Source organism: Oncorhynchus tshawytscha, linkage group LG33, assembly GCF_018296145.1.
Source record: "Oncorhynchus tshawytscha isolate Ot180627B linkage group LG33, Otsh_v2.0, whole genome shotgun sequence".
In the NCBI taxonomy this organism is placed as follows: Eukaryota; Metazoa; Chordata; class Actinopteri; order Salmoniformes; family Salmonidae; genus Oncorhynchus; species Oncorhynchus tshawytscha.
In genome coordinates, this window is record NC_056461.1 from 29,580,541 (window position 1) to 29,607,725 (window position 27,185).

Here is a 27,185-nt window from a genome sequence, read left to right on the forward strand (position 1 = left end):
TCCTTGATGAAAACCTGCTCCAGAGCGCTCAGGACCTCAGACTGGGGAGAAGGTTCACCTTCCAACAGGACAATGACCCTAAGCACACAGGCAAGACACTGCAGGAGTGGATTCGGGACAAGTCTCAATGTCCAGAGCCCAGACTTGAACCTGATCGAACATCTCTGGATAGACCTGAAAATAGATGTGCAGTGACGCTCCCCATCCAACCTGACAGAGTTTGAGAAGACTCGAGGCTGTAATCGCTGCCGAAGGTGCTTTAACAATGTACTGAGTAATAATTTAATGATATTTTTAGTTAATTTTCAAAAATGTCAAAATTGTTTTTGCGTTGTCATTATAGGATATTGTGTGTAGATTGGAGGGAGGGGGGGCAATTTGATCAACTTTAGAATAAGGCTGTAACGTAACAAAATGTGGGAAAAGTCAAGGGGTCTGAATACTTTCCCGAATGCACTGTCGGCCTATGTTTGACTGATTTTAATAAGTGCATTATGGCATCCACAGATCTAAAGACCCATGTATCGGTTGAAAAGCAATGGACCAACTCAGAGGACTTTCAGGTCCCTGCCCCATAAGCGTCAGAAGGCATCTAGTATGAAACCCATTTTCCTTAAAAGTGGGAGATTGAGGGAGCTAGAGAGAGATTATTCTTATCACATCAAGAATATTCAGTGGAATGCCAAACAAGCATCATTGACCATAGTCCTTTTTCCAAAGTATATATTTTTTTAAACAATAGAAAATTACCATGAGCCCTATCAGCTTGTTTTCAACATGCATTGCTTTATAAAACAAAGTATAGACACGTTTGTTTTGTTTTAGTGGGAGGGACGGAGGGCAGGAGGGGGGGAGGGCAGGCAGGAGGGAGGGAGGGAGGGAGGTGTTATTGCGCCCTCTAGCGAACAATCGCTTATCCGAGAAGGCGACGAGGTGAAGGAGGGTGGCGAGTCCTCATGTTTCTCTCCACCAGTAACAAACCACATCTAAACCGGGACGCCCCAATACTGGTAAAGCTAGCTACTGCTAATGTCAAACTCTAGATCCAGATTGTATACACCAAGCTGGTCGTGTCGGCGAAACAATCAAGTGGGTAAGTTGCTATTTTGTTAAATGTGTTTGTCTAGTAAGCGTGCAGCTGGATTTATGGGTTATGGGAACGCTGGCCTCTGAAAGTCCCCCTTTCTCCGAATTCGACTCAAGAGTGAGTGGCAGCTAGCTAGGTAAGCTACAAAGCAACGAGGACATGGCTAACGTCAGTTAGCTAGATGTGTAAATGTTCGTGTCTAAAATCTTAACCACTGTTGCTTGTGAGCTGTCTTGATAACAAAACAAGAAGTTTACAGTGATGTATAATTCTGGAAAACTGCCATGCTGTTGCATGATAGCTAGTTTGCTAGCCTTATCAGGTGGTGATGTTAGTTTTTACACTGATTCAATTAGCCAGCTAGTTCTGTTAGCCAGCTAATCATGATTTGGAAAACCCCCGAAACTAGCTGGCTGGCTGTGTTATCTATTAAACTGACTAGCTAGTTAACATTGGGTAGGATAGCGTTTACCTTCATTGTAGCTAGAACATTTGTTTTCATGCACAGTTGCTGAGTAATGATTGATGACTAGATCTACTATAATGCGTGCTCGTTTAACGTTACTTAGATTTCAGAAGACTCACACTTTGCTTTGGGCTGATGAATATGAAACAACATAGTAACAAGGATATGTTGACTGCATCTTATTATGCCTATGTTTAAGTGTAACCATACCGGTTTCCAATGCACACTTTATACTATAACGTGAGAACTCCAGTGATGGAGCCTGCCGCAATGTAATTCGCACGTAAACCTTAACATTCGTTTTGTGTGTACTTGGCCATGGCTACTAAATTGGTAAATGATGCTCCCAGTTTGAGTGTAATAACTGAAGTGTAGCTCACTAAAAATGCAATAATGGCAATTTTTGGTTGTCACTTGTGTGTTGAAGTAGGCTACCTTTGTTGAGTTGACTGGTCTGTTGTACAATGCCATTTCAAATCGACTCAGTTTGCCATGGATATATAGTGCTTTCAGAAAGTACTCATGCCCCTTTACTTATTCCACGTTCTATTACAGCCTGAATTTAAAATGGCTAAAACAAAATGTTACCATCTATACAATACCTTATCTTGACAAAGTGAAAATGTTTACAGATATCTCATGTACACAAGTATTCACACCCCAGAGCCAATACCTGTTAGAATTACATTTGGCAGCGATTACAGCTGAGTCTTTCTGGATTGGTACAGTATTTGCACATTATACTTAAAAAAAAAAAAAAATCTTCCAGCTCTGTCAAGTTGATTGTTAACCATTGCTAGACAGGAACTCTGTTGAAATGTGAATTCATCTCCCAGTGTCTGTTGGAAAGCAGACTGAACCAGGTTTTTCTCTAGGATTTTGAGTGTGCTTAGCGATATTCCATTTATTTTTGTTTAAAAAATAGTCCTTGCCTATGACACGCATACCCATAACATGATGCAGCCACCATCATGCTTGAACATATTAAGTTGTTGCAGTGTTAGATTTGCCCCAAACAGCCGTTCAACTCTATCTGTTTTAAAGTCACCATTGGGCTCATGGTGAAATCCCTGAGTGGTTTCCTTCCATTCCTGCAACTGAGTTCGGAATGATGCCTGTATCTTTGTGGTGACTGGATATATTGATACATGATCCAAAGTGTAATTAATAACTTCATGCTTAAAGGGACATTCAACGTCTGCTTCCCCCCCCATCTGCCAATAGGTGCCCATCTTTGCGAGGCATTGGAAAGTCTCCCTGGTCTTTGTGTTTGAAATTGGAGGGACCTTACAATTATCTGTATGTGTGGGGTACGGAGACAAAAATTCTCTGTTAAATTGTTAACCACTTATTGCACACAGTCCATGTACAGCTGAAGTCGGAAGTTTACAAACACTTAGGTTGGAGTTATTAAAACTCGTTTTTTAACCACACCACAAATTTCTTGATAATGAACTTTAGTTTTGGCAAGTCGGATAGGACATCCACTCTGCATGACAGACGTAATTTTTCCAACAATTGTTTACAGACAGATTATTTCACTTATAATTCACTGTATCACAATTCCAGTGGGTCAGACGTTTACACACACTAAGTTGACAGTGCCTTTAAACAGCTTGAAAAATTCCACAAAATGTCATGGCTTTAGAAGCTTCTGATAGGCTAATTGACATAATTTGAGTCAATTGGAGGTGTACCTGTGGATCTATTTCAAGGCCTACCTTCAAACTCAGTGCCTCTTTGCTTGACATCATGGGAAAATCAAAAGAAATCAGCCAAGACCTCAGAAAAAAAATTGTAGACCTCCACAAGTCTGGTTACTCCTTGGGCGCAATTTCCATATGCTTGAAGATACCATGTTCATCTGTACAAACAATAGCAAGTATAAACGCAAGTATAAACGCAAGTATAAACACCATGGGACCACGCAGCCGCCATACCCCTCAGGAAGGAGACGCTTTCTGTCTCCTAGAGATGAACGTACTTTGGTGCGAAAAGTGCGAATCAATTCTAGAACAGCAGCAAAGGACCTTTTTTTTTCTTCTTTTTAAAAAAATATATTTTTATAACCTTTATTTAACTAGGCAAGTCAGTTGAGAACAAATTTGTATTTTCAATGACTGCCTAGGAACAGTGGGTTAACTGCCTGTTCAGGGGCAGAACGACAGATTTGTACCTTGTCAGCTCGGGGATTTGAACTCGCAACCTTCCGGTTACTAGTCCAACACTCTAACCATTAGGCTACACTGCCGCCCCTTCACCTTGTGAAGATGCTGGAGGAAACGGGTACAAAAGTATCTATACCCACAGTAAAATGAGTCCTATATCAACATAACCTGAGAGGTCGCTCAGCAAGGAAGAAGCCACTGCTTCAAAACCGCCATAAAAAAGCCAGACTGCGGTTTGCAACTGCACATGGGGACAAAGATTGTACTTTTTGGAGAAATGTCCTCTGGTCTGATGAAACAAAAATGGAACTGTTTGGCCATAATGACAATCGTTATGTTTGGAGGAAAAGGGGAGGCTTGCAAACTGAAGAACACCATCCCAACCAATATTGAAGCAACATCTCAAGACATCAGCCAGGAAGTTAATGCTTGGTCCCAAATGGGTCTTCCCAATGGACAATGACCCCAAGCATACTTCCAAAGTTGTCTACATGGCTTAAGGACAACTAAGTCATGGTATTGGAGTGGCCATCACAAAGCCATGACCTCAATCCTGTAGAACATTTGTGGGCAGAACTGAAAAAGCTTGTGCGAGCAAGGAGGCCTACAAACCTGACTCGGTTACATCAGCTCTGCCTGGAGGAATGGGCCAAAATTCACTCAACTGATTGTGGGAAGCTTGTGGACGGCTACCCAAAATGTTTGACCTAAGTTAAACAATTTAAAGGCAATGCTACCAAATACTAATTGAGTGTATGTAAACTTCTGACCAATTAGATATGTAATGAAAGAAATAAAAGCTGAAATAAATCATTCTCCTATTATTCTGACAATTCACATTAAAATAAAGTGGTGATCCTAACTCACCTAAGACAGGGAATTTTTACTCGGATTAAATGTCAGAAATTGTGAAAGTTTAAATGTATTTTGCTAAGGTGTATGTAAACTTCTGATGACTTCAACTGTATCTACTAAGTGCATTTTTACTCCTGAACTGATTTATACTTTCCATAGCAAAGGGGTTGAATACTTATTGACTCAAGACATTTCAGCTTTTAATTGAAGTAATTTGGAAAAATATTTAACACTTCCACTTTGCCATGATGGGATATTGTGTGTTGGACCGTGACCCACAATCTCAATTGAATCCTTTTTAAAATTCAGGTTGTAACACAACAAAATGTGGATAAAGTCGAGGGGTGTGAATACTTTCTGAAGGCACTGTATGTTCAAAGTGTTGGCTGGCTTTTTTGTGTGTAAAGTAACGGCTCCTTACAGCCATAGCATAATCCATGCACACCAATATCCAATTCTCATTTCATGTAAAAAGACTCATGAGCACCAACGTGATGGGAGCATATCAAATTGGATGTCAAATGAAAGCTAAGAGTATATATTTTTGAGAAATTAAGGCATATATTAATTTTCCATCCTAAAAATTATGAGTAGGGGAATGTTTTGATTTCTGTTCAGAAAGATGGAAAAAGGGGTCTTTGAAAACATCTACCAGAATTTCTTTTTTAAGTATTAGAAATACATCAAAACACAATTTTGAAGACCCCCGCCAACTAATATGAACACACACACTAAACAAAAATATAAACGCAACATGTAAATGTTGGTTTCTTGGGCTGAAATAAAACATTCCAGAAGTTTTTCATATGCTCAAATCTTTTTCTCAATTTTTGTGCACAAATTTGTTTACATCCCTGTTAGTGAGCATTTCTCCTTTGCCATATAATCCATCCACCTGACAGGTGTAGCATATCAAGAAGCTGATTTAACAGCATGATGATTGCACAGGTGCACCTTGTGCAAAGGACAACAAAAGCCCCATTCTAAAATGTGCAGATTTATCACACAATGCCACAGATGTCTCAAGTTTTGCGGGAACATGCAGTTGGTATGCTGACTGCAGGAATGTTCACCAGAGCTGTTGCCAGAGAATTTAATGCTAATTTCTCTATCGTAAACCAATTTATGTTTCAGCATGATAAAGCAAAGATCTGTACACAATTCCTGGAAGCTGAAAATATCCCACTTCTTCCATGGCCTGCATACTCACCAGACATATGCCATTTGAGCATGATTGGCATGCTTTGGATTGACGTGTACGACAGCGTGTTCCAGTTCTTGCCACTATCCAACAACTTCGCACAGCCATTGAAGAGGAGTGGGACAACATTCCACAGACCACAATCAACAGCCTGATCAACTCTATACGAAGGAGATGTCGCGCTGCATGAGGCAAATGGTGATTACACCAGATACTAACTGTTTTTCTGATCTATGCCTCTACTTAAAAAAAAGAAGAAAAAAAGACATGTGACCAACAGATGCATGTCTGTATTCCCAGTCATGTGAAATCCATAGATTAGGGCCTAATGAATTATTTCAATTGACTGATTTCCTTATGAACTGTAACTCAGTAAAATCTTAATTGTTGCATGATTCATTTAATTTTGTTCATGGTATATATGACGTCAACGCTACGGCTGTCCGCTTTACAGCACTGTATGGGTTTCAACTGACGGCCCTTCTAATCGTGTGTACAACACGCACAAAAATGTCCCCATCCCTCCCGCTAATTGGAATTCTTTTGCATTTTTTTTTTTTACGAGGGTGAGGGGAATGCTGTATATCGAGCGGAGTTGATGTGCTCTGAAAGATGAGTTGAGGATTATAATAAATAGTTTTGATGTCATGCAAGCAAGCCACACACCCGTGAGTACAATTCTGCACATTTCCATATGAAAATTCATGTAATTTACAGAATGAACATTTATGATCGCTCCGTTTGATGTACAGTTAAAAGGATGATATGCGCTATACCCTGGGTTGTCCTGATAGGAATGAGCCTATGTTTGTCGTATTGTGAAGAAAATTAGCCGTGCAACACACACTTGAATGCACTCATGACTCCATTCTATGCACACCCAAATTCCTATCTGTTTGTCTGAATTGCCCTATGAAAGCCTAACACTGTAAGGTCGTATGTTATAACTTATTTAGACATGTTGGCAATATAACAGGCTTTCAAATGATGCCCACCTGACCCAGATTGAGATTTATAATGGAACATTTTTGCGTTGCTTAAACAACAACAGTAATTGTGTGGATGCAGGGCTGTGTTCTAAACAAAAACTGTGTGGTTGCTTCAGTTCCTCAACGGCAAAGATGGGAGAGCTAAAAAAACAACATATTTTATGTTTCCTTCAGTCAAAGTACTTTGAAATTACTTAGGATCTGTGCTCAGTTTGGAGAGGTGTGTGCCACACTTGGAGACACCAGTTAGAGCTCTGATACCAAACCCCTGTAATCAGTTTTTTCGAATGTGGCACCTACACCAACATTTTCAGGAATGCTCTTTTCAGATTTTTGTTATTGACAAATGCTGTGAGAAGTACAGTAAATGTCAAATGCACAATATCAACAGTGTAATGTTTTGGAGTCAGTCTTGTCATGTTTTGGAGTCAGTCGTCTTGTTTTTTTTTTGTTGGTCTGATCATTTCCCCAAAGTTCTCTCTTTCAGTGCTATCATGGTCATCCATTTGCTTTTTATAGTTCTTCTGTTAGAAACATTTTAAATGTTGTCCTATCCATGTAGGTGTGTTAATCCTCATGCTTCTCCTATGTGATGGATTGTAGAGTAATAATAACTAATACTCACTCTCCTTATTCCACCATTTAGTGTAATTTTGACCACAAGCAATGGCTTTTCAGCCCATCTTGTGCTGGTATAACCTGTCTAGTGGACTTTTTTTAAATATATTTTTTATAGCAAAATGAAGACCAGCTGTTTTTACACAGTAATCTTTTTAATGTTTTATGGCCCCGGACTGTAGATTTTAGTGTACTTGAGAATTATCCCTCTGAGCATTGAAATGCTCTTTAAAAAGCTGCACTGTTTCTAGGTATTATCAAGATCATCCTAAAGTTGTGCAATATCCATTAGTGTATTCCATTTAAACCTTTACCAGAGATGCTTATCCAGTATTAGTGTGCCGCAGATTGATATGCTCCCCAGATTGGCTTCCCCCTGCTCCCATAACCGGCATTGTGTCGGTGTCCGGTTGCAATATTGGTCAATTGAGATGTAATGAATGGGGAGACAATCCTACCTAAATAACTATTTTGAGGCTGTGAAGCATGACCTGAGTTGCTCATCAAGCCATCTATTGTTTGTGCAATAATGTTCCCATTTGTAATGTTTGCCGAAATAAAAGTTAAGTAGCTCATCTCCCATTCAGATAGTCTATCGGCTTGGTAGTTGTATCAGGAGGTTCTACTTGGTCCATGATTTCACAAAATAAGTAACTTAAGATGACAGACTTACTAAAATCAAAGTTTATTGGTCAAGTGCACACGGTACAGTGAAATGCTTGCTTGCTAATTCTTCTCAATGCAGTAATATCAAGAATCAAATTTGTATTTTTATTTCACCTTTTATTTAACCAGGTAGGCTAGTTGAGAACAAGTTCGCATTTACAACTGCGACCTGGCCAAGATAAAGCAAAGCAGTGTGACCGACAACAACACAGTTACACATGGGATAAACAAGCCAAAAACACAATAAACAAGTCAATGACAGTAGGAAAAAAATAGTCTATATACAGTGTGTGCAAAAGGCATGAGGTTGGCAATAAATAGGCCATAGGAGCGAATAATTACAATTTAGCAGGCTAACACTGGAGTGATAAATGAGCAGATGATGATGTGCAAGTAGAAATACTGGTGTGCAAAAGAACGGAAAAGTAAATCAAAACAATATGGGCATGAGGTAGGTAGATTGGGTGGGCTATTTACAGATGGATTATTTACAGATGGACTATGTACAGCTGCAGCAATCGTTTAGCTGCTCAGATAGCTTATGTTTAAAGTTGGTGAGGGAAATAAGTCTCCAACTTTAGTGATTTTTGCAGTTCGTTCCAGTCATTGGCGGCAGAGAACTGGAAGGAAAGGCGGCCAAATGAGGTGTTGGCTTTGGGGATGATCAATGACATATACCTGCAGGAACGTGTGCTACGGGTGGGTGTTATCGTGACCAGTGAACTGAGATGAGGCGGAGCTTTACCTAGCATAGACTTATAGATGACCTGGAGCCAGTGGGTCTGGCGATGAATATGTAGCGAGGGCCAGCCGACTAGAGCATACAGGTCGCAGTGGTGGGTAGTATAAGGTGATTTGGTAACAAAACGGATGGCACTGTGATAAACTGCATCCAGTTTGCTGAGTAGAGTATTGGAAACTATTTTGTTGATGACATCACCCGAAGTCAAGGATCGGTAGGATAGTCAGTTTTACTAGGGTAAGTTTGGCGGCGTGAGTGAAGGAGGCTTTGTTGCGAAATAGAAAGCCGATTCTAGATTTGATTTTGGATTGGAGATGTTTAATATGAGTCTGGAAGGAGAGTTTACAGTCTAACTAGACACCTAGGTATTTATAGTTGTCCACATATTCTAGGTTGGAACCGTCCAGGGTGGTGATGTTGGGCGGGTGCGGGCAGGGAACGGTTGCAAAGCGTGCATTTGGTTTTTTACTAGCGTTTAAGAGCAGTTGGAGGCCACGGAAGGAGTGTTGTATGGCATTCTAGCTCGTTGGGGGTTAGTTAGCACAGTGTGCAAGGAAGGGCCAGAGTATACAGAATGGCGTCGTCTGCGTAGAGGTGGATCCGGGAATCACCCGCAGCAAGAGCGACATCATTGATATATACAGAGAAGAGAGTCGGCCTGAGAATTGAACCCTGTGGTACCCCCATAGACTGCCTTCTCAAAGTCCAAAAATAAGTAGTAGTAGTAATAGCAGTATGAACGATTAATCAAAATGAATTAAGACTAGGAAAGTGACTTTGTATAGCAGCTTAAATAAATAGTATTAATAAATAGTAACAGTAATAATATCAACTCTCATCATGTCCCGCCATTTGGCTCTGTAGTCTAAAATATATATACTCTACAAAAATATAAACGCAACATGCAACCATTTAGACGATTTTACTGAGTTACAGTTCATTTAAGGAAATCAGTCAATTGAAATCAATTCATTAGGTCCTAATCAATGGATTCCACATGACTGGGAAGAGGCAAAGCCATGGGTGGGCCTGGGAGGGCATAGGCCCACCCACTGGGGAGCCAGGTCCAGCAGAATCAGAATGAGTTTTCCCCAACAAACGGGCTTTATAACAGACACAAATACTCCTCAGTTTCATCAGCTGGCCGGGTGGCTGATCTCAGATGATCCTGCAGGTGAAGAAACCGGATGTGGAGGTCCTAGGCTAGCGTGGTTACACATGGTTGTGAGGCTGGTTGGACGTACTGCCAATTTCTCTAAAAAGATGCAGTAGAGAAATTAACATGAAATTCTCTGGAAACAGCTCTGGTGGACACTGCATTCAACATGCCAATTGCATGCTCCCCCAACTTGAGACATATATTCCCCCAACTTGAGACATATATTCCCAAGCACAAGGTGCACCTGTATAATGATCATGCTGTTTAATCTGCTTCTTGATATGCCACACCTGTGGATGGATTATCTTGGCAAAGGAGAAATGAACAGTGATGTAAACACGTGCACATTTCAGAAATAAGCTTTTTGCGTGTATGGAACATTTCTGGGATATTTAATTTAGGCTCATGAAACATGGGACCAACACTTGACATTTTGCGTTTTTAAATATTTTTGTTCAGTATATATTTGTCAGCACGCTGTCATTAAATATTGAGTGGCCTACTAACTGCTGCCTAACTCGATTCTATACATTCTGGCAGCACCTTTCCCCCCCCCCCGCTGATTGGGAAACGTCTGCGAATTATTTTGAGGGAGGGGAAATTCATTTACACGTTTTACCAGGTGTGTTGACTGAACACATTCTCATTTATGATCTGGGGAATAGTTACGGGGAGATGAATGATCCTATTGGAAGCTGGGGATGATTAGGTGGCCATGATGGTATGAGGACCAGATTGGGAATTTAGCCAGGACACTGGGGTTAACACCCCTACTCTTACGATAAGTGCCAGGGCACCTATTTTTAACAGCACCCTACAAAGGGCAATGTCCCCAATCACTGTAAATTAAGAGGATTATGTATTTTGAAGGATGATACGTTGAGCGTTATAATAAATACCTCTGTCATACAACCAATCCAAACACCCGTGAGTCCAAACATGCACGTCACATTTCCATATCATAAAACTCATGTCATATACAGTGTCAAAGTTTATCATCACTATGATGTACAGTTACCAGAGGAGATGGCGTCATACCCTGGGTTCTTCTGAACAAGCCTGTTTGATGTACATTTACCAGATGACATGGCGTCATACCCTGTGTTATTCTGAACATGTTTGACTATTGTGGAGGAAATTCGCTGTGGAACACGCACCTGAATACATGCATGACCCCTTTTGTATGCGGATCAAAATTATGATCGGTTGCCCTGTGAAAGCCTAACACTGTAAGATCGTACGTTATAACGTATCTAGCTAGACATGTTGGCAGTAGAACAAGCTTTCAAATGATGCCCACCTGACCCAGATTGATTTATAATGGGCCGTTTTTGGATTGCGTAAACAACAACAGTAATTGTGTGATGGCGGGGATGCAGGGCTGAGTTCCAAACAAAACAACTGCAAGTGTGTTTGCTCTAGTTCCTCAACAGCACAGCTAGGAGAACTTAAAAAAAACGCCTTATCGTTGAAGATTCTTCTTTGAGTCATAAGTGCATTGAAATTACTTAGGAACTGTGCATACTCTGGAGAGGTGTGGCCACTTGGAGACACCAGTAAGCTTCTCACACCCTTGTAATTTTTTTTGTCTTAAGGTGTACCTAACCCATATTTTCTCCAGAGTGTTTTCAGATTTCGTCGTCACCAAATGCGGCAAAGTACAGTAAATGGAAAATGCACATAAAATCAAGTGTAAAGTTTGGATTCAGTCCTGTCAGGTGAACTGTTTTGAACTCACCTTTTGGTCTAATAATTTTCCCTTCATCTCAAAACTGTTCCTGCCTGTGGGTTGTTTGGTAGCCAGAAGTGAAGGGACCGAGCCACGTAATGCCTTTGACTGCCTGTCACTGGTCCTCGTCCTTGTTGTGCCAGTCAGCCAGCGTCTCTCTCCCCTTCAGCGCTTATTCTGTTCGACGTGGAGGAAAGAGTAATTCATCTCTGGGAGGAGCGTGCCAAATCTGGGGACTGCATAGCAATTTTGGCACTGCCAAGTTCTGCCTAGCCGCCCAGTCACCCTCTCGGCTGGAACCAACACTGAGCAAGCTGTCACTTTGACTCTGTCAACACACTTCGCCTCTCTGTCAACACACTTTGCCTCTGTCAACATTTGTGTTAAACTCGCCCAAGTATCAACTCCTTCTCATTCACAGTGGGATACATCGGCAGCTGGTCTCTTATCTCTTGGCAGGACGAGCCGCTTGACTTCATTAATAAGGTGCATGTGATGTTCTGGAAATGTATGGGGTTTAAATTCAGATAGTGACAGATCATGATAGAAGAGATCTGTCAAACTGCTCTAAAGTAAGACACAGTGACAGGCAAGTTTACCCTTTCTTTAGATGTATTCCTAGGCCTCCATCCCTTGTAAAAACCCTCCAAGTCAGACATACTGTATTCAAAGTCCAGGGACCGGTTTTCCAAAAGCATCTTAAGGCTAAGTTCACCCATAGAACCTTCATAGAAGCATCGCTAAATCTCCGAGCTGTTTCCCGAAACCATCGTTATTAACTTTGCTCTTGAAAACACTCGTAATCGAACACCTGCCGTAGAACAGCTAAGTGCGTCATTAGATTATTTTTTTGCCCTCCTGCATCACTTTATACACAGAATCTCAGAAACATAGAATCACACGGTTTATCCATCTCTCTGTGACCACTGATAACTTCAGAATAAAGCTGACTACAAATACAAAGTTGCCAATGTCTTTGCAGTTGATACAAATAAGCAACCTGAGATGACTGCATTAAAATATAAATCATGGAATTATATATTATTATATTATTATATATATTATATATAAGACATTATATAGTCAAGTATGCTGTCTGTAAATTGTCTCCGTATATTTTAATGTGTAGCCTAACGTGCGCAATGACGTGGCAAATCTGTGATTTTGTGCATTTTTCTATGATAAGCCGCCTCAATATTTGCAGCTGTAGGTGGTAGGGCTAAAATCTCTCTAGGAGCTGATCTGTCGTCAGTATTGTGAAATGATGTCAAGGGAAGATTTGAATGGAGGGGAATCTGAGAGCAGTGCTCTCGTTCTTTCTATCCTGTCCGTATCGAAACAATATGCTCCAACGACGCACTTAGCGATCGTTCTCTGCGTGCTGTTCTGGGAAACACATGTTACATCTTCGGCCATTTTTAATAGGGAAGATGTATTTGTTAAAACACACTAAAGCCAAAGTTTTATCAGGAAACCGGCCCTGGTTCATTACGTGTTTGTCTGCATGCAAGGAGACAACTAGCTGATTTTCTGTAATGACTGGGATTGCTCTGTTGATCTCTGGTCTTACGCTAATGATTATCCAGGTGTCCTTGCTACTATTGTAAACCGCACAAATGTAATTTGTTTGGCGTAGCTCAGCTCCTTATGTTTATTCTACTGAATTATTTTGACTGGTTGAAATGGAATTAGGATTTACTGAGAGTAGTTAAGTGATAAAAAAATGCAGACTCGCTGTCTGCTCGCATGTTTGGAATGCAGTTTATTATATCATGACATAGTCTAAATGTGTCTAAATGCTATAGGAATGTGCCACTGTTTTGTACTAATGAGTCACTTATTGCTCTGTGGAGACCAGTGTTGAAGAAGTTTGTTGGCAGTAGGAGTCTTCCTTTAATGCAGCAGTGTTTGTGCCCGTCTTCTGATTAGTACGGTTTGACCCGACAGTGTCATCCACGTCCATATTGATTTCATTAGGAGAGATTCTCACCAACTAATCTACACCAATTTAGATTTGGCTGATGTCCACGTTCTCACAATTAATGTGAACAGCATTGTTGACAGTAATGAGCCTCTGACACGTGAGCCACCATGTTTCAGTGCGTGTCAAATTAGCAAAACCCTACGGTTAGTGCCCTTAGCACAGTAGTTAGGCTGTTTTACTCAATTGGTCGTTGCCAGCTGACACTAGGGTTGCAACACCTTTTTAATTTGAACAAGACTCCTCATAAACACACATTATTCAGTGCATACTCTCGCAATACCAGTGTACATTTGTCACGCTGTAAGGTTTATAAAATGCCAATCACAACGACATGTATTTACCAGCATGTCAAATCCACTGATCTGACAAACCGGTGAAGTCTAAAATTCACCTGTTAGCATCATGATAAATGCCCGGCCAGGCCAGCAGCAAAAATGACTGGAATAATGTTGAGTAGGCTATAATGTTAATCTGTGTATGATCCCATAATCTGGTGGGAATGAGCCATGCAGCTCTACCACTGTAGGTGGCCTATACTGTTAGTGTTAGTATTAAGCCTGCATTTATAATCACATGGATCCAGAGAAGCAAATCTCCATTCAGCCAACGTGAATTAGTCGACAACCATACACACACACAGTGGTATACCATCCCGCAGGTATCAGACTGCCATACATTTCATTTTCAGTCAGCCGTGATACAGTGGGAAGTCTGCTGCTATGTGATTAAAAAAAAAAAGTTAAATCCCCCCCCAGGTGAGATTGGCATGATGGTCCCAGTCTATAGTAGGCTTTAGTGATATGTTTTACTGTGGAGATTTCACTATTTTATATTACAGTTTACACCAAGCTATCTATTCTACACACACATCGTGTGTGTGTGTGTGTGTGTGTGTGTGTGTGTGTGTGTGTGTGTGTGTGTGTGTGTGTGTGTGTGTGTGTGTGTGTGTGTGTGTGTGTGTGTGTGTGTGTGTGTGTGTGTGTGTGTGTGTGTGTGTCCAGTCCCATGTTCTATTGCTATCAACTGATTTCGCCCAGCCTTGAGCCTGCTCCAGGTTTCCTTTTGTTACAGTCCAGGTTTTCACTGATGTCATGCACCACAGTATGGACCTGTCACAATGACTGATGTAGATTTAGATTCCTTTTATCAGTCAGGGATGGTGCCATGTCTTGTTCTGAACATGAAGAATTGATAAGAAGTGTTCACGTAAGTGTCTAGTCAGAGATTGTAGGCCAGGTCTCTCCCAGCAGGACTAGACAGTATTTCCTTATGGATGTGAAGCTGACTGCTGTCCATTTTGTGACTTTGGGTCTCAGGTGCAGTCAATCATTCTATTGATTTGCAGCCCTGTATCTGCACTTATAATATTTTGTATTTATTAAGGGTCCCCATTAGTTCCTGCCAAGGCAGCAGCTCTTCTTCCTGGTGTCCAAACAAGATTAAGGCAATGTCAACACAAAAATAAACAGTACATGATATAGGACATTATTACACCACTACATATCTACAATGCAGAATGTATAATACCACAATATTACATTTTCGTGTGTGTGTGTGTCTTCACAGTCTGCATTGTTCCATAAGGTAGTTTTTATGTTTCTTCAGTATGATTTTACTGCCCGCTTGAGTTACTTGATGTGGAATAGAGTTCCAGGTAGTCATGGCTCTATATAGTACTCTGCATTTCCCAGAGTCTGTTTTGGACTTAAGGTCTGTGAAGAGACCCCTCGTGGTATGTCTTGTGCAGAACGACAGATTTGTACCTTGTCAGCTCGGGGATTCGAACTTGCAACCTTTCGGTCACTAGTCCAATGCTCTAACCACTAGGCTACCCTGCCGATTAATCGGTCGACCTCCAGTGTCTGAGCTGTGTGCTAGTTGTTTTAAACAGACAGTTTGGTGCTTTTGAATATGTCAACTCTTACAAAGACAAGTAAAAAAAAAAAATGTAGTGAGTGTGGGCCTCGTCTTACAAGAAAAAGGTAGTGTTGTGGATCAGAAAGCCAGTCAGTATCTGGTGTGACCACCATTTGCCTCATGCAGCATGAGTTGATCAGGCTGTTGATTGTGGAATGTTATCTCACTCCTCTATAATGGCTGGGTGAAGTTGCGGGATATGGAACACTGTCGTACACGTAGATCCAGAGCATCCCTAACATACTCAGTGGGTGACCTGTCTGAGTATGCAGGTCATGGAAGAACTGGGACATTTTTAAGCTTCCAGGAATTGTGTACAGATCGTTGCTACATGGGGCTGTGCTTTATCATGCTGAAACGTGAGGTGATAGCGGTGGATGAATGGCACGACATTGGGCCACAGGATCTCGTCACGGTATCTCTGTGCATTCTAATGGCTATCGATAAAATGCACCCACACGACGCCATACATGCTGTCTTCCATGCCCCTGGTACAGTTGAAACCCGGATTTATCCATGAAGAGCACACTTCTCCAGCGTGTGCATAAAGGTGAGCATTTGCCCATTGAAGTCGGTTATGACACCGACTTGCATTCTGGTCAAGATCCTGGTGAGGATGAAGAGCATGTAGATGAGCTGCTCTGAGGTGGCTTCTGAAAGTTTCTGAAGAAATTCTTCAGTTGGCGGCAGCTTATGGTACAGAAATTAACATTTAAATTATCTGGCAACAGCTCTGTTGTACATTCCTGCAATCTGCATGCCAATTGCACGCTCCCTCAATACCGCAGACATTTGTGGCATTGTGTTGCATGATAAAACTGCACATTTTCGTGGCCTTTTTATTATCCCCAGCACAAGGTGCACCTGTATAATGATCATGCTGTTTAATCAGCTTCAAGATGCCACACCTGTCAGGTGGATGAATTATATCTTGGCAAAGGGAAAGATTAGACTTTTTTTCTTTTGCCGTGGCGGCCATGATTTAGCAGGTAATCAACAATTTGTCGCCTCTTCCACACTCACAGAATTCAACAGTACAATGCTTGTTTTTCATATTTGGTCAGTTATGCATGGATGTGTAGGTTCAGAGTTTTGTGTTGGCATGTAATGCCTAAGTTTCTTTCCTAATCTTGCCAGTAAATGGATTCTCCATGTAAAAGTTGTCATGCGTAGATGTCCAGTAGGTATGTTTCTTAACAAGCAGCTAAACTCCAGTGGCCAGGACACTGTTTACGTCCCTAATGATGTCAGGAACCAGTGTCTTGATGGGTATTAGTTGCAGAAAGCAGATGCGGCTGAGCCCTGCACTCCAGAATTGTTCACTTTAAATGAAGCAAAAACTGAAGAGATTGTCATGCACTGTTTTACAATTATATAGCAATTGCTCCTTTTAGTGGAATTTAATTAAATAATTTGATTATGAAGCCTGTGTACTTGTTCCATTCCAGGTTGTGAGATTGCGTCAATGTGTTTACTGCGCAGTGTTTGCAGACAGAGAAAACAACAGCGGAAAGCAGAGAAGGGTCACTGCATCACACAGCCCTGGAAGAAATGCTCAATCCCAGACATGGTCAAGGCCAGAATTGGCATTTCGTCTCAGTTAAATCGTTTTTCAAAAATGGGTTTTATAACTTGCTCAAACGGAATGAATTACTGATTTTGCTCATCTCAATGCTTGCATATGACGCACACTGCTATTTATTTCACTTGCTTCTTTTCCTTCTGTCAGCCGAAGTGTGATCTCTTCCAGGCAAGCAAGCTGTTTGAATTACATTGCTGTTGGAGGGAGAAAAAAAATTGGGTTCAAATGTCAAGAGCGGTGACAAAAATGACTGACTTGTTTTTGCTTCCCTGTCTGTGTTATTTCACTGGAGAGCTGACAAAGGTGGAGTTGTCATGGGGAGGAAAGGTTGATGAAACGTAGAGGAGAGATGTGGCAGGCAGCAGTTCAAGCCTCTCTGCTCCATAAACACTTCATTATGTAATTCCACTGCTCTGGCTGGCGTGGAGCCTGAGACCTTCGGTTGCACCAGAGTCCCTACACCCTGGAACACACCCATCTCACATGGACATCTGATTTATTTTCTTATTACATTGCACTCTGGAATGTTCTATCCAATCTTCCGATACATTTTTCTGAACTGCATGTATTTCTGTCTTCTGGGAAAGACTGATTTGAGCTTGCTGTTGTAGTAGATCTGTGTCAGTGCTCACATTCTGCTCACCCCCGTTCTCTCTCTGACATAGCCTACTGTAACATGAAGGGCATACTGCTCCCACTTCTTTCTCTGACATAGCCTACTGTAACATGAAGGGCATACTGCTCCCCTTCTCTCTCCTACTGTAACATGAAGGGCATACTGCTCCCCCCTTCTCTCTCCTACTGTAACATGAAGGGCATACTGCTCCCCCCTTCACTCTCCTACTGTAACATGAAGGGCATATTGCCCCCCTTCACTCTCCTACTGTAACATGAAGGGCATACTGCTCCCCCCTTCTCTCTCCTACTGTAACATGAAGGGCATATTGCCCCCTTCACTCTCCTACTGTAACATGAAGGGCATATTGCCCCCCTTCTCTCCAGGGATGCAAACTAGACACCTTTAGTAGGGGGGTTGGATCACTACTGTAAACAAACGAGTGATGGGCGTTTGGAGCAATACTGGCATCTGTATCCAAGGTTCAGCCAATCGTTTACATAACATAATGCAGTGCGAGACAACCAATTTACTAGTTACAGCATCAACGTGCTTTCTGGAAAGTCTGCTTCCCAGTTACAGCAACGTGTCCACTGAACGATAAGGAAGAGGTAGGTGAGAAGCCTGACCACGGAGACAGGGGTGAGAAGGTGATGAAGCGTACTTAATGAGCTGTAACCGAACAACTATTGGCATTTGGAAAGTTTGAGGCAATCCTTGCTATCTGGATTGAATTGTCCGTTAGCTAGCCAGAAATGTTGAGCGATGTTAGCCAATTTATCTGATAAAATAATTTCTTTTATGGTGTTTATTAGCTTGCTAATAAAGTCAGACCGTGAACGTTCGCTCATATGACGTTCTAACACTAGCTAACGTTAGTAACCTAACCAATTTGCTGTAGTATTAACTGGTATACGACTCCTTGCCGTTCCCAAGTTAACGCGTTAGTTGCTTGCTGGACCCTGGCAATCTGAAATGTGAACTAGCTAATGAACTCACCACTAGCTGTTAACTAATGTTTTCCCTCTACAGTATGTGGTTCATTTTCAGAATGAGAGAATTGGGTGAATTTATTTAATTCTTTTTCCTTTATTTAACTAGGCAAGTCCAGCTTGCCTCGTTGAACAAATTCTTATTTTCAATGACGGCCTAGGAACAGTGGGTCAACTGACTTGTTCAGGGGCAGAACGACAGATTTTTACCTTGTCAGCTAGGGGATTCAATCTTGCAACCTTTCGGTTACTGGCCCAACGCTCTAACCACTAGGCTACCTGCCACCCCGTGTGACCACCAGAATTAGGTGAAAATTAGGCATTGCTTGTTGAACAAGTGGATTCAGGGATCAAGTGGAGCTGGACCTGGATTAAGCTGGATGCCACTATAGAGGTGAAAGGAACGCCTCACATTTGCTGGCAGATTGTAGAACAGATGTCCACAGGCAGAAAGTGTACAATGTAATAATGTGCAGTGTAGCAGCCCAAATATATATATATTTTTTGTTGTTTAACTTGACAGTAACGTGTTTTTAATTTTTTTAAACTCAGTGAATGTTATTTTTGCACACATGTAGCCTTGTGCGCTTGATCTATATCTATAGTGGCCACTATAATAGAATGCCAGTTTTTTTTTTCATTCTATATCTACTATAAGATGTTTTTCTCCTCTAAGTGCAATATTTATGTATGTGGTCACAAGCGTTCTATTATAAATGCTGTCATGGCTAACTGCAATATTAGTGTATTGTTTTTTTCTCAAGACTTGTCATTTGCAGTAAAGTCTAGGCAACAAATATTTTTTTAATTTTTTTTTAGCTGGGAGTTAGGTTCACAGAAACCACTTTATTTTACACAGACTGATCATGTAGATAATATTATTTGTTTAATTAGTTAAAACCTGCATTTTCCAGCAAGCAGGGATTTTTCATGTTTCAGTGCATCAACAAAAAAGTATCTTTTTGGGCCCTCAGCAGTTTGCATCCCTGTCTCTCCTACTGTAACATAAAGGGCATACATTTCTAGTTCATTATTTCCCTTTGCAACAACAGTTAGTCTTAAGAAATTTAATCTAAGCGTTGATGTTGGGTACGGCAGGTAGCCTAGTGGTTAGAGCGCAGGACTAATAACTGAAAGGTTGCTAGATTGAATCCCCGAGCTGATGAGGTAAAGATCTGTCTTTCTGCCACTGAACAAGGCAGTTAACCCACTCTTCCTAGGCCGTCATTGTAAATAAGAATTTGTTCTTAAATGACTTGCCAAGTAAAATAAAATAAAATGTTCTGTTTTATTCCAGTCTTTTCCACTAGCGCCGACTGTCTGTTATACAGCCGATTTACTCATTTTCAGCCGGCTACTTTTTCCATTTAAATTAACTAGGCTACTTTACAATTCGGTACTCAGAAAAAATTCTGCCGAACCCTCTCCCGCCGGAATGAAAGATATATATGCATTACTAGCGATCTATTGGTAGGACAGGTGCCTGTCACTCACCAAGTCAGCGATGACGGAAACACTGCTGGTGTGACAGTCTGTCTGTCCCACCTCTTGATACGTGTGTATGCTGTGGTGGCAGTCAAATTTCTTTACACTGAGGAAGAGAGCATGAATTTGCACATCCCATATAAATTGTTTATTTGCCCTTTATCTACTTCCCCAGATTCGGGTGAACTCTAGTTAGCATTAGACCAAGTGAAACTACACCAAATGTATGTGGACACCCTTTCAAATGAGTGGATTCGGCGACTTCAGCCATACCCGTTGCTGACAGGTGTATAAAATCAAGCACACAGCCATTCAATCTCCATAGACAAACATTTGTATTTAAATGGCCTTACTGAAGAGCTCAGTGACTTAACTTTGCGCCGTCAACAAGTCCGTTTGTCAAATTTCTGCCCTGCTTGAGCTGCCCCTGTTAGCTGTAAGTGCTGTTACTGTGAAGTGGAAACATCTAGGAGCAGCAACTGCTCAGTCGTGAAGTGGTAGGCCACACAATCTCACAGAACGGGAAGGCTGAGAGCTGTAGCACATGAAAATCGCCTATCTTCGGTTGCAGCACTCACTACCGAGTTCCAAACTGACTCTGAAAGCAAAGTCAGTATAAGAACTGTTTGTCGGGAGCTTCATGAAATGGGTTTCCATGGACGAGCAGCCGCACACAAGCCTAAGATCACCATGCGCAATACCAAGCGTCAGCTGGACTGGTGTACAAGCTTAGAACAGATGTTCACAGGCAAAGTGTACAATGTAATAATGTGCAGTGTAGCAGTCCAAATATATTGTTAGCTGGAGCAGCGCAATTACGCTTCACCGTTTGGCAGTCCGACAGACGGCTCGGGGTTTGGAGGATGCCAGGAAAATGCAACCTGCTCCAATGCATAGTGCCAACTGTAAAGTTTGGAGGAGGAATAATGGTCTGCGGTGGTTTTTCATGGTTCGGGCTGGGCCCCTTAGTTCCAGTGAAGGGAAATCTTAATGTTACAGTATACAATGACATTCTAGACAAACTCTGGTTGGCTGAACCCACCCCCCTAGCCCGGGGGAGCCTGGCTAGCTACTTTTTCTATTAGGCTGGCTACTCTATTTGCTTGTGGAATAAACACTGTTTTTCCCAGGCAGCACAATATGATCAGCCTAAGCTTGTGTTTAGGTGCACTAGGCCTATATATGTCTAAGCAGGGGCTGGGCTTTTCTGCAGACTCGCATGCCTTCCTCTAGTCCATAAGATAATAAGGATCTTAGCCCTGATTTTGTTAAAGCCTGAAGCCTGTTCTCTGCGCTGCAGAACTGCTGACGCGAGGACTGTTTTCTTTCCCCCCCAATCTGAACTTTTTAAGTGTCTGCCTTTGTTGCTCTAGTTTCCAGTGCCTTGCACCCACGTGCACATCCGATATGGCGCGACACTTGTGTGTGTGTGTGTGTGTGTGTGTGTGTGTGTGTGTGTAATTTCTCCTGCTGTTTCCATCTGTTGTCTGGGACTGTATGGGGAAGAGATTGAATGTGCAACCTGGAAGGAAGGAAAAATGTATTTTCTTCATTTGCCTCAGGGCCCCTCAGGTGGGAAACTAGCTCCACTTATCAGGCACAAACACATGAGGCTGCTTTCTGGGATGTTGTTTTAATGTTTACTTTGGAATACAATCAGAGTTAACATTGCATTACTTACTACTTACAATATGATACATATGTTAAGAAGGCAGGCTAGCTCTGTTGTGAGATAACGGGGCGATCAAGGTTCTGTGAGAACTGTGCGATAGGCTGTGGCAAAGCCTATATTATGTTCAGCCGACATGGCATGGGGCACTAAATGTGAGCTGCAATCAATCTCTCATTTATAGGACTGTTTTTTTAGCAACTGAGCTGTTGAAGGTCATCTACATTTTCTGAGATTGTACTAGGACATGGCCCTTTGGCTCAGAGGAACACACACAGATTGCCTGGCTTAGAGCTTGTTGTTCGGGGACGTGAATGTAAACGATGAGCTGCACTCCTGTAAGCTTGGCTCTTTAATCTTGAGCATCTAGGCCAGTTGTCAGTGAACTCATCATACATGCATCTAACCTCCCTTCCAGAATCCGCTTCATCCATGCGTTAGTTCTTGATCTAGGTCGCTTTTACCTCAGCTGCTGCCTCAGTCTTGACCTATTCAGGAGAAGCGAGCGCTAAAATGTTCTCTTTAACTAAAAGCCTTCATTCCCACAGCAACAGGAATGTAGGTAGTGTTGTTTTAGAGGAGCCCTAAGGTGTTTCTGCTTCATGTCATATTTTTATACAGTTTTTTTTTATTTATATGGTAACTAGCTGTTTTATACCGGCCGTGATCTGGAGTCCCATAGGGCGGCGCACAATTGGCCTAGCGTCGTCGGGGTTAGGAGAGGGTTTGTCCCGGGGTAGGCAGTCAAATAAGAATTTTGTAAAATAAGAATTTGTTCTTAACTGACCTGCCTAGTTTAAAAAAAAAAATATATATATATATATATGGGAGCTGTTTTATGTTTTAAACAGTTATATGGTAACTAGCTGTTTTAAACTGTTTTGGTGAAGTTGCCAGTAGAGGTTCTCTTTTATCCATTGTTTTTTTTGCTGAGGGAAAATGCAGTGGTTATTTTATTTTGGTGTGTCTAGGGATTAAGCTTTAACGTCCATGTGTAATTACAACTTCCAGGCTGACACTATGGAGTTGGTGATTATACAGTACCAGTCAAAAGTTGACTCCTACTCAGTCCAGGGTTTTTCTTTATTTTTGCTATTTTCTACATTGTAAAGTAATAGTGAAGACATCAACAAAACTATGACCTAACTAGAGGTTGACCGATTTAATCGGAATGTCCGACTAATTAGGGACGATTTCAAGTTTTCAAAACTATTTTTTATATACCTTTTTATTTAACTAGGCAAGTCAGTTAAGAACACATTCTTATTTTCAATGATGGCCTAGCAACAGTGGGTTAACTGCCTTGTTCAGGGGCAGAACGACAGACCTTGTCAGCTCGGGGAACCAATCTTGCAACCTTACAGTTAACTGGTCCAACGCAATAACGACCTTGGTTGATGATATTACTAGATATTATCTAGCGTGTCCTGCATTGCATATAATCTGACTGAGCATACAAGTATCTAAGTATCTGACAGAGGTGGTAGGCAGAACCAGGCGCGTAAACATTCATTCAAACAGCACTTTTGTGCGTTTGCCAGCAGCTCTTCATTGTGCGTCAAGTATTACGCTGTTTATGACTTCAAGCCTATCAACTCCCGAGATGAGGCTGGTGTAACTGAAGTGAAATGGCTAGCTAGTTAGCGTGCGCTAATTGCGTTTCAAACTTCACTCGCTCTGAGCCTTCTAGTAGTTGTTCCCCTTGCTCTGCATGGTTAACGCTGCTTCGATGGTGGCTGTTGTCGTTGTGTTTCTGGTTCGAGCCCAGGTAGGAGCGAGGAGAGGGATGGAAGCTATACTGTTACACTGGGAATACTAAAGTGCCTATAAGAACATCCAATAGTCCAAAGGTTAATGAAATACAAATGGTATAGAGGGAAATAGTCCTATAATTCCTATAACTACAACCTAAAACTTCTTACCTGGGAATATTGAAGACTCATGTTAAAAGGAACCACCAGCTTTCATATGTTCTCATGTTCTGAGCAAGGAACTGAAACGTTAGCTTTCTTACATGGCACATATTACACTTTTACTTTCTTCTCCAGCACTTTGTTTTTGCATTATTTCAATCAAATTCAACATGTTTCATTATTTACTTGAGGCTAAATTGATTTTATTGATGTATTATATTACGTTCAAATAAGTGTTCATTCAGTATTGTTGTAATTGTCATTATTACAAATACGTGTTTAAAAATCGGCCAATTAATCGGTAGCAGCTTTTTTGGGCCTCCAATAATCGGCATCGGCGTTGAAAAATCATAATCGGTCGACCTCTAGACCTAACACATTTTATATTTGAGGTTCTTCAAAGTAGCCACCCTATGCCTTGACAGCGTTTCACACTCTTGGCATTCTCTCAACCAGCTTCATGAGTTAGTCACCTGGAATGCATTTCAATTAACAGGTGTGCCTTGTTAAAAGTTAATTTGTGGATTTCAAGGCACAGTTAAACAGCATGGCTACCACAGCATTCTGTAGCGATGCGCCATCCCATCTGGTTTGCGCTTAGTGGTACTATCATTTGTTTTTCAACAGGACGAAGCCCCAAAACACACCCTCCAGGCTGTGTAAGGACTATTTCAACAAGAAGGCGAGTCATGCAGTGCTGCATCAGATGACCTGGCCTCCAGAATCACCCAACCTCAACCCAATTGAGATGGTTTGGGATGAGTCGGACCACAGAGCGAAGGAAAAGCAGCCAACAAGTGCTCAGCATATGTGGGAACTCCTTCAAGACTGTTGGAAAAGCATTCCAGGTGAAGCTGGTTGAGAGAATGCAAAGCTGACATCAAGGCAAAGGGTGGTTGTTTGAAGAATCTCAAATAGAAAAGACATTTTGATTTGTTAAACACTTTTTTGGGGGGGGTTACTACATGATTGCATGGGTTATTTCATAGTTTTGATGTCTTCACTATTATTCTATAATGTACAAAATAGTAAAAATAAAGAAAAACCCTTGAATGAGTAGGTGTTCTAAACTTTTGCCAGGTAGTGTATGTATGTGAAGATGATCACAGAGTGAAAGACTGGAAACTACCTGGCTCATCCTCCATGTTCCCAGTTCTATCAGCACTAAAAGCTTCTAAAGGATAGAAGCGGCCGCGGCTGTGCTCTTTATTAAGCTTTTGCTGAAAAGATTGCATTTAATGAATTCGTTTTTTCCACAGACGTTTTGTTATATCGGGACAGAATTAGGCTAATGCTTTGCCATGACTAAAAAAAGATGGTCATTATCAAAATAAAATGATTGTGTTTGTGGGGAAGTTACAGAAACCACAATGTAATCGCATAACGATCAAAGAGGCTATAGAAAAAGACAACAAAGATAAATGACTTTCATTTTGCAATGGTAGTCATAGCACAATTATAATGTGTCCTTCACTCAGCTTTGCGTTCTTCATCTGTTGTTATGGTCACGAAATGTCATGCAATTATTGCCATGTCTCATTGAGTTCTGTGGAAAACACTAAGGTGCTTTCACACCGAATTGGTTTGGAACATTTCTTCCGAACTCTGTGTTAGCCCACTTGGTTTGTTTGGACTGGTGTAAAGTGAACACACTACCTATGTGGTTTATTAAATGGTGGTCTTGGTCAGATTCAATTTGTACCAATTCGTACAGTGGTGTGGTTTGCGGCAAGTCAGAAAGTGTTCAGGATCAAACAAAGGAGAAGAACCAGAATTGCACAGTATTAATGGTTTGACAGCAGCACATTTCTGAGCACATCTGATGCAGATTAGGGGAGACGGGGGCTGTACTGGGGATATAAGCTATTGAATATAGACTTCACCTAGCACTTAGAGCAGGTATTGCGCTGTTTCCTCCCATATGTTGTTGGAAGGGCAAATCGAAAGTAATGAAGATGACACAAGTTGTGTTTCTTTATAATCATAGATGGATTTAACCTCTGGGAAATTTGGGACAGTAGCATCCCACCTCGCCAACAGCCAGTAAAGTGCAGGGCGCCAAATTCAAAACAACAAAAATCTCATAATTAAAATTCCTCAAGCATACAAGTATTTTACACCATTTTAAAGATACAATTCTCGTTAATCCAGCCACAGTGTCTGATTTCAAAAAGGCTTTACAGCGAAAGCACCACAAACGATTATGTTAGGTCACCACCAAGTCACAGAAAAACACAGCCATTTTTCCAGCCAAAGATAGGAGTCACAAAAAGCAGAAATATTGATCAAATGAATCACTAACCTTTGATCTTCATCAGATGACACTCATAGGACTTCATGTTACACAATACATGTATGTTTTGTTCAATAAAGTGCATATTTATTTCCAAAAATCTAATTTTACATTGGCGTGTTATGTTCAGTAGTTCCAAAACATGCAGTGATTTTGAAGAGAGCCACATCAATTTACAGAAATACTCATAATTAACATTGATAAAAGATACAGCTATTATACATGGAACTTTAGATAAACTTCTCCTTAATGCAACCGCTGTGTCAGATTTCAGAAAACTTTACGGAAAAAGCATATCATGCAATAATCTGAGTTCGGCGCTCAGAGACTAAAACAGCCAAAGAGATCCGCCATGTTGTGGAGTTAACAGAAGTCAGAAATAGCATTATAAATATTCACTTACCTTTGATCTTCATCAGAATGCACTCCCAGGAATCCCAGTTCCACAATAAATGTTTGACTTGTTCGATAAAGTTCATAATTTATGTCCAAATACCTCCTTTTGTTAGGGCGTTTGGTAACCAAATCCAAACGCGCATGCAAGTCTAGCCGAAAGGTCGGATGAAAAGTCCAAAACGTTATATTACAGGTCGTAGAAACATGTCAAACGAAGTATAGAATCAACCTTTAGGATGTTTTTATCATAAATCTTCAATAATGATCCAACCTGAGAATTCTTTTGTCTGTAGAAAAGCAATGGAACGCAAGCTAACTTTCACATGGCCGCGCATCATGAGTTCATGGCAATCTGCCAGACACCTGGCTCAATCCCCTCTCATTCGGCCCCCCTTCACAGTAGACGCATCAAACAAGGTTCTAAAGACTGACATCTAGTGGAAGCCTTAGGAAGTGCAAAATGACCCCACAGACACTATATTGGAATGGCAATGAGTTGAAAAACTACAAACCTCAGATTTCCCACTTCCTGGTTGGATTTTTCTCAGGTTTTCACCTGCCATATGAGTTCTGTTATACTCAGATATCATTCAAACAGTTTTAGGAACTTCAGTTTTTTCTATCCAAATATACTAATTATATGCATATTCTAGCTTTT

General features: G+C 41.2%; 1 protein-coding gene across 4 annotated transcripts in view; it reads left to right on the forward strand.

Annotated features, from left to right (window-relative positions):
• The first annotated feature begins 908 nt into the window (after positions 1-908).
• The window catches only part of LOC112231114 (bifunctional heparan sulfate N-deacetylase/N-sulfotransferase 1), a 126,543-nt gene continuing 100,266 nt past the window's right edge, over positions 909-27,185 (forward strand). For 2 of the 4 annotated variants that reach the window (XM_024397680.2, XM_024397682.2), the window contains exon 1: positions 911-1,093. The gene's annotated coding sequence lies outside the window, so the exon portion shown is untranslated. Of the gene's footprint in view, positions 1,094-27,185 lie in introns of all 4 variants that reach the window. The other 2 variants (XR_002950416.2, XM_024397681.2) reach the window with 2 other exon arrangements.